Here is an 8,956-nt window from a genome sequence, read left to right on the forward strand (position 1 = left end):
AAAAACATTAAAAATCTTACTGATCAAAACCTTTTGACTGGTAATGTATTAAAACACATTTTCTAAAGTGCCTAAATGTCAAAATTAGTACAATATATTTGTTGAAAAATTATAATACTGAACACACTATTTAATTATTAGGCTGTGACTCATATTATTTTTGTGTCGCTGTCTGCTCAAGCTCCCTCCCTGTACAATAAATCCTTGTGAATATCTGTCTCTGCTAAATTTTTTAATGTAACTTTATAATCGATATTGATGTCCTTTAGCACAGTATTCTGAATGATGATAATAATGGCGTGCTACTGATAGCCTAACAGATAGCCTACTAGCAGTTTAATACTCAAGTAGGTTAATAAAGACAAAACTATCTAGCGTATTTACAGATGAAACTGACCTGCACTTGAAGCCCTGAACAGGTCAGTGATGTTGCTACATTTCACTGCTGCTTCTGACCGCTTCCTCTCTTTCATCGAGTCACGCGCATCGGTTCTGTTCGGAATCGTTTGACACGTGAGCCGATATAGCGCAGCGCTGCCAGTCAAGACTAACCGATTTATGATTTATTATCGAATGACAAAAACTGAAATGATCACTTTGGTACATTGAGAAGGCATAAATATAACATATTAATAATAATAATAACTAAAAAAAAACAGGGCAGCGGCCCAAATCAGCCGCCAGGCCACCGGGAATTCTCCCTGTGCTCCCGATGGCCAGTCCGGGCCTGTCCCCTGGGAATAGTAGGCCATCCTAGTTTCTATGGGATACTCATTTCAACATACAGCACTTCAAATCTTTTTAGAGTTAATCTTACAAGGACTGGGAGCAAGGCTGCTTGGTACCAACCACAAGGCGTTTTGTGCAATGAAATACTGGCTGCCAAGAGCATCAAACTAACTATTTTTAAGAAACATTTAGAAACCAAAAAACACATTTTGCTCGGGCTAAAATCGTGCAGTGTGAACTCGGCATAATGGACAGTTTGATCCAGAAGCAAAACAAGTGAGCCACCTGGATCTAGGTTGTACTCGTTCGGGGCGTCCAAAACGTTTAATGAAACAGGTCTGCAAAATCATTAAGCTTGTCAAAAGGGGGTGGAGCTATTTTAACTTCCTGCTCTTGAAAAAGGCATCAGAAAAGTCCAGTAGTTATTCTGAAGGTTTCAGATTTTTTTGTTTTTAACAATGAGGCTGGTGGTTTTCAGTTGTGTTGGATTGTTGTTGTTTATTGCAGTTGACTTGAGTTTGGCACAGTGGTCAAGATTTCAACAAGGCCAGGATCCACTAAGATTCCAACAGCAACAGTCGCCAGTTTTAGCTCCTCAGCAATCTGTTCAAGATCCACAGGCATCAACAACTTTTCGGCCTCCAAGACTTGCAATGAGGCCTGCTGGGGTGGATGCACGGAAACTTCAAGAACCTGGAAGTAGTCAGTCCAAACAGCTTATGCAGGCTCATATGGCACCTTTGACCTGGCATTTTCCAGTAATGCCAGAAGAACCCCAACAGCCAGATGTGCCTTTTGAGCAGCGTGAACCTATAGCTCCCCAGAGTGTTGCAGCACAATGTGGGGAGAACTTCGTGCATGTGGAGGTTAAGAAGGACTTCTTTGGTACTGGTCAGCTGGTGAATCCTTCATTTCTCACTTTAGGAGGCTGTGCAGCTGTAGGGGAGAATCAAGAAGCTGAAGTTCTTGTATTTGAGTATGAGCTCCAGACATGTGACAGCTCTCTGGTGGTTAGTGGCTCCATATAGGTCAACTGTAGAATTTGTGTAAAAGTTAGGTCTGTCCAATAATTCACCACTTATACTGCTTTCAGATGACTGATAATGAGCTTGTGTATACATTCAACCTCCTCTATACTCCTGCGGCTTTAGTAGGAACTCCCATTGTAAGGGCTGATGTAGCAAGTTGCCGAGGAAGTTCTGGTGTTCTCATTGAGGCTCATGACTGGTAATATGTATTTAAGTGTTATAACTTCAATAAGTGACTAGGTAGTGTTGCCAATGTGACTTTCATTACAGATGACTGGATGTTTGAGAGGCCATCCAATCAGTACTTCCTAGGGCAATTCCTGAAGCTTGAAGCTTCTGTGAAGCAGTACAACCATTTTCCTCTGCGCATCTTTGTGGATGGTTGTGTGGCTACTGCGGCCCCTGGTGTGAACACCACCTCTCCAAGATATTCCTTTATTGAGAACCATGGGTTAGTAAAGAACCGCTCAAACTCCCTGTTGCAAATGGAGCCTAAAAGCCTTCTATTATTTTTATTTTTTTATTTTTCCTTCCCTTCCCCTCTCGCCCCTTTATCTTTAGGTGCCTGGTAGATGCAAAGCTTACAGGCTCCACTTCCAGTTTCGTGCATCGTATTCAGAGTGACAAGCTGCAGTTTCAGTTAGAGGCTTTCAGATTCCAGCAAGATGATAGTGGCTTGGTATTGTAATTTGGGCTGTAGTTCTGTGGGGGAGTTCTGTGAGTTATCTTTAGGTGCCTGGTAGATGCAAAGCTTACAGGCTCCACTTCCAGTTTCGTGCATCGTATTCAGAGTGACAAGCTGCAGTTTCAGTTAGAGGCTTTCAGATTCCAGCGAGATGATCGTGGCTTGGTATTGTAATTTGGGCTGTAGTTCTGTGGGTGAGTTCTGTGAGTTGTTTTACTGATCATGTGGTGTTCTGTAGGTGTACATCACCTGTGCTCTAAAGGCTGTCATGGCCTCAACCCCCACATGTCCAGAGAACAAGGCTTGCTCCTTCATAAATGGGTATGTTTATTTTATTTTGCCCCATTTTCATTTGTCTAGTATTATGAGGTGTTAAAAGGGTAACCAGTTGTGTTTGCCTTCTATAGATGGACTTCTGTAGATGACAATGACCAGGCGTGCATATGCTGTGACTCCACGTGTGGTCTCGGCAGAAATGCACAAGCACTGTCTGATTCAGGTAACCTAATTTTTATTTTTTTTTTTAGAACGTTTTTCAACTTTCTCACCTTGTCACTTGTTTTCAGGCCTGGTATCAGAAGGGAAAGCAACCATTGGCCCCATTGTGATTACTCACTGATGTATTGTGAGTGACTGACTAAGTGCCAATAAAAGGTTTCATATTAGCAGGAGTGTGTGGGTTTATTATTATTATTTTTTATTTTTTATTTTTTCCCTTTCCTAAATCTGGGGGTCAATCAACCATGGTCATCCCTCCAAAACAAACATTTCACAAACATGTATGTTTCTTTAAAGTGTTTAGTGTATGAGTTCGATTAGGTTTTTTATAGAACCATTCTTAACCCCACCACAGACCTCACTAATTTTCAAACCCTGGTTACGGCCATGTTAACAGGTTGCACATTTTACCACAACCTCACTTATCAGCTGAAGAGAGCCTCAATAATATGGCCAGCAAGCATATTGTTATGACAGTGAGGGAGTTAATCAATGAAATGCTGCCCTGAAGAGTGAGAGTGGAGCACTTGCAGTAGTATTTGTAATGCTAAAATATAATTGTTGTTATCCATGAATTTACTGGTTTACAAGGCAGAAAAAAATAGTAAAGCACTTTTTATATAATTTTTTTTTGTTTTTTTTCAGGTGCCCAGTTACAGTCAACAAATAGTCTAATAAATTTGTTAAGCACTGTATGTTAGCACCTGTCAAAGAGAAAACACAAATGTGGGTGCCAAAAGCCTTCCGCTGCACAGTTTTTGCGCTAATATGAATGCCAGTAGTATTTTGGAACTCTTCAGCTATGGAATGGTGACTGAATTGGTGACTTTTATGCACCATGCGCCTCAGCCCTTGATGACTTTACATAGTCATCCACATCTTGGCTGAGAAGCTGCTGCACCTAACCCCTGTGCGCTCCTCATTTGGGAGTCCCACTCATGGTTTCGCGGTCAAAAGTGGACACATAAAATATAACTTTTTTTTTTCTTCAGTAAAATCAATCTAATATATTTTTGTTCAATATTTTATTTTGTATTTTGAGAGAATTTCGTGGTACTAATTAATATTTATGCAATAATTATGACCAGTTTTTCCCATTGAAAATAGTACAAAAATTGTTTCTAATTTTTTTTAATTATTTTTCAATTACTGCAGTATTTCAGATTAAAATAGAGATTAGGCCATTAAAATCTATTTTTTGAAGGCAGAAAAGCACCTCCTGGTGAGAGCAAAAAAAGAAAAGCCTGTAATTTCATGGTGTAACCACTAGATTCCTGTATAGGACTCTATAGAGAGGCTTGTGGATTCCCTAGTTGTTTTTATAAATTGTTTACTTTTATTAGGTTGTGGATTTAAATGTATATTAAGGTATTCTCAAAGACTACTTTTTGTCAAGGTTTATATTTTTTGTTGTTTTAAATGTTGATTTGAAGTGTAGGTTTTTGCATTATTATTACTACATTCAAACCTGAACACAGAAAGCGGTTTGTTACACAAAGCATTAAAATTCTATAAAAATATAACAAAAATTAATAGGAATGCTTTATCAGAGCTTAATACTTCTGGGTCTGATCTGATTTTAATCTCTTATTTCAGTCTTCTGACTCATTTTGGCTATATGGTTATAGCCATACCAATTCATTTCAGTATGTATAATTCTGTATGTGTGTGTCTGGGAGTGTGTGTAAGTAAGTGTGTGTGAGTGGATTAATCTGTTTTACATTCTTGATGATTTAGAGTGTAACCCCTTCCTTGCTGTCCACTTTTTCAAACCTGAACACAGAAAGCAGTTTGTTACACAAAGCATTACAATTCTATAAAAATGTAACAAAAATTAATAGGAATGCTTTATCAGAGCTTAATACTTCTGGGACTGATCTGATTTTAATCTCTTATTTCAGTCTTCTGACTCATTTTGGCTATATGGTTATAGCCATACCAATTCATTTGAGTATGTATAATTCTGTATGTGTGTGTCTGGGAGTGTGTGTAAGTAAGTGTGTGTGAGTGGATTAATCTGTTTTACATTCTTGATGATTTAGAGTGTAACCCCTTCCTTGCTGTCCACTTTTTTGCTGCACTGTAGTCGAATTATTTATTTTATTTTACATAGGTGCAGTGTTACAGTCACACCAGTTCATAGGTGTGTGTGTGTGTGTGAGTTGGTGTGTTGATTTTGCACTCTAGATGTTTTAGAGTTTCACCCCTTCATTGCTGTGCATCTCATTTCCCATTTATTTCCTATGGTTGGTCATTTTTGACCGAAGATCATGAGTGTGACTATTTTTTTTTTTACGACCACTTAGCTTTTTCGAATCATGCCTTGTGTTCACATACCAAGTGCCATAAAAGTCACAAAGTTTCGTACCATTCTGGTGAAGCTACGATTTTTAAAAATTCAAAATGTAAAATTCTCCGGTCAGAAATGACCGAAGACCGCACAAGCACCTAAACGCTTCCACTTTCCAATAATACCACTTACAGTTGACTCTAAAATATTTAGCTGGGATGAAATTTCAAGAACGGACTTATTGCAAATGTGGCATCATATCACAATTTTGTCCATATAGTGTTTTTTTGCTCAGATGAAAAAATATATTATTTTTTTTATATTATAAAGTAATAAAAACCAAAAACACTCTACACCAGAACCATATCCTGACATCACTGGATATCAAAGTCTATCAAACCTGAAGAACCCATCCATTAATATTCACATTTTTCTTAATGACAGTTGCTTGGCTGACACATAATCCATTTGCCAAAGCAAAATATCTACAAAATAATTCAACTACATAAATATGCTTTTTGCCCCCATAATACAGTAGTAATGGCAACACAGATTGCGTAATGCATCACCATGGACTGTAGGCCATGTGGAAATAAACCACACAGTAGACTGACTTCTGAAGACACCTTTTTATGTCTATTTAACAATTTATACATATGTCAAAATAATGTATTTGAATTATATTTGAGGTCATAATGTGTTATATATTAATTGACATATCCCTGAATACAACATATTGCAATATATACAGGTATGTACTGTAATGTTCCACTACAAATATTTCTACATTGGCGTCCACATAGTTTTCCTCAATTATATTTTTCTTTTCTTCTGCCTTTTTCTTGATACCTCTGCTGATCTATTTATCAGTCATGTTTTTGTTTAATTTTTTTAGGGTTTTTTTGCCCTGTTTTTGTTCATGTCAACTCCAGGTCATAACCAGAGTGCTGATCTCACAGCCAACTGTCTGAAGTGAGGAAACCCTGCTGAGAATTTCTCCATTATGTCTCTCAGAGGAGAGGCTGAAAGTGAATTTATTGCTCTGTGGATGTTTGTTAAACACTGAAACAGAACAGAATTTCATTTCATTCTGAAATGTGTTTTTTCAAGGTGTAAGATAAGAGGGTGTTCATGGGCCTAATTTTCCTGGCACTTGAATTAGACAGTCAGGGTGCTGATGAAAGATCTGAATTTGTGTGTTGGTGTTTAGGTGACAATCACCTGTAAGCTCATGAGAAATCAGGATGGGATCAGATAAAAGACTTGGGGTGTGCAACACTCCCTGTCTCACCTGCGTCATTTCACCAAAATGTGGAATACGTAAGAATTGCCATGACAGTGTGTTGTATCCTAGTATCTAATTTGGAAACAAATGACTTCTTGGAACATTTGGTTGCTAAATTGTTATTTCTTTTGTTAACAAGGTTTTGTACTTCACGCGTGTCCGAATATCCATGTAAAATAGCAACCTTTACACGTGCACAAAAATGATTGTACCTCATATGGTACTCTGCCATGGTGATCAGACACTGGAATCACTTTTCTCCTCCTGAGGGGTGAAGTAGCTGTTTGATCCAGAAAACATTTGGCACCATCTTGGTCTCTGTATCCATATCTTTCTCTTTCACCCCTCTGTCTCTGACTATGTCTTTTTAAATAGTTAGAATCACAGATACTGGACATGATAATGATCATGCATTTTTCAGTGTCATGATAACATAACATATTGGAATATGAACAAGTCGAGGTATTTCTCTGTCATATTCTTCTTTTGTGTGACATGTTATTCATATTTGCACTTTTGTGCCCAGTATTTCACTGCAAAAAAATGTTATTCCAGCATAGTCTCATTGTTTATATGTACTGTAGGTATGTGTACATAACATTTACAGGTACAAAAACACACCTTTCTGTATGTTTGGGTTGATGCTGAAATGTACAATATGGACGTAGCATCCAAAACATAAGCAGTGTTACATATTTACATCTATAGAAGCATTTTTTTTTTTTAAATGAAACATTTATATCGTAAGTACACTTATTGCTAGGGTCACCATACTTGGCCACATGTTATGTCACTTTCACTTTCACTTTCACATGTTATTCATAATTGCACTGTTGTGCCCAGTATTTCACTGCAAAAAACTGTTATTCCAGCATAGTCTCATTGTTTATATGTACTGTAGGTATGTGTACATAACATTTACAGGTACAAAAACACACCTTTCTGTATGTTTGGGTTGATGCTGAAATGTACAATATGGACGTAGCATCCAAAACATAAGCAGTGTTACATATTTACATCTATAGAAGCATTTTTTTTTTTTAAATGAAACATTTATATCGTAAGTACACTTATTGCTAAATTTTTAAAATTTTATAGATTTAACCTTCCTTAACTCTATCTCCAAACATAAACATACCCATTTTTCAACAATAATAAAAAAAAAAAAACAGGAAGCAAATACATACAGTGACAATAATTTGTTTAGTTACAATATACCAATACATCAGTGGCGAGCGGTGACTTTTTAATAGGATATGCTGCATATATATAAGAATATAATACGACAAATAAGACTCCAAGGCCGGTGTTGATTTAAAATTAGAATAGCCATTAGGTGGCAGTGCCTTCCCAAATGCTTATACATATGTTCACGTCACACAAGCAAAATTTATCAAGCACGGGGAAAACAAATAGGAATATAGCTGCAGGCAGCGATTATCGGGGTTCAAGAGCTTTAAGGCATTTAAGCACATATGAAAAAAGACAATACATATTATTTATCATGCCTGTAACCACCTAAATCAATAATAAAAAATAAAAAAATGGGGGGGAAAATCCAGGTAATTTGCCATAGAAATATGATGATTTTTTAACGGTTATGACTGTTCTAGCACCAGCTGTGGTCCGATCTCCATAAAACATTGCTTGCTTGTTTAGAATCACCTGTCGCATATGCTAACCTAATTTTGTGAAGTTTTGCGGTTTCGTTTAGGCTTTATAGGCTTTTGGGTATATTTGGGTATATTTGGACAGGCCCCTTTTCTAAACGACCCAGTTATAGCTACTATATAGCTATAGTAGGTATACTTATTTTGATAATTATTGACCTATAGAGTCCACAGAATTGTACTGCAGTGCTTTCTCGAAAAACATTTTTTTACATATTCTCAATTATTTAACAAACGATTTGATTGACAGCAGTGGTCCTAGAGGCAAAGTTTTTCGGAATGAGGAGGTCTGTCCTACGATACGAATATTGTGTGTCTGTGTCAAGAACCGCGCAATATACAATGGTTCATACCCTTGAAAAATGCAATATTGCCCCCCAGTGGCCGATTTCTTTAAAATTTCTCACAGACCTTTAGGACCATGAGTCAAACAGGCCCATTGAGTTTCGTTCTGATTGAGCTCCATTAATCAGGTCTAATTAGTGCTCAAAATTCATTGGCCAATGGCGGACATGTTTTTTAAGATATGCAAATGTTATTAAAGACACTTGTGGTAGTTTGGACCAAGACAGTGCATACCAATTTGCATGTTGATTGGACAAATGGTTACGTAGTTATAGCTATTTTTATGTTTTTCCCGCGTATAGTGCCACCAAGTGGCCAAGCTCTGCAATTTTTTATTTAATTTGACCAAAGATTGAGCGGTGTGAGTACTGCTCCAAGTTGCAAGTCTCAACCACTTACGGTTTGGTCTGCCCGATCAGTTTTACA

The 8,956-nt window shown here is 37.4% G+C and overlaps 1 pseudogene; it reads left to right on the forward strand.

The window, feature by feature from the left end:
* Positions 1–1,164: 1,164 nt before the first annotated feature.
* On the forward strand, positions 1,165–3,107 carry LOC107681045 (zona pellucida sperm-binding protein 3-like; annotated as a pseudogene).
* The last annotated feature ends 5,849 nt before the right edge of the window (positions 3,108–8,956 follow it).

The sequence above is a fragment of the Sinocyclocheilus anshuiensis genome, unplaced genomic scaffold (assembly GCF_001515605.1).
Source record: "Sinocyclocheilus anshuiensis isolate Anshui unplaced genomic scaffold, SAMN03320099.WGS_v1.1 scaffold1756, whole genome shotgun sequence".
In the NCBI taxonomy this organism is placed as follows: domain Eukaryota; kingdom Metazoa; phylum Chordata; class Actinopteri; order Cypriniformes; family Cyprinidae; genus Sinocyclocheilus; species Sinocyclocheilus anshuiensis.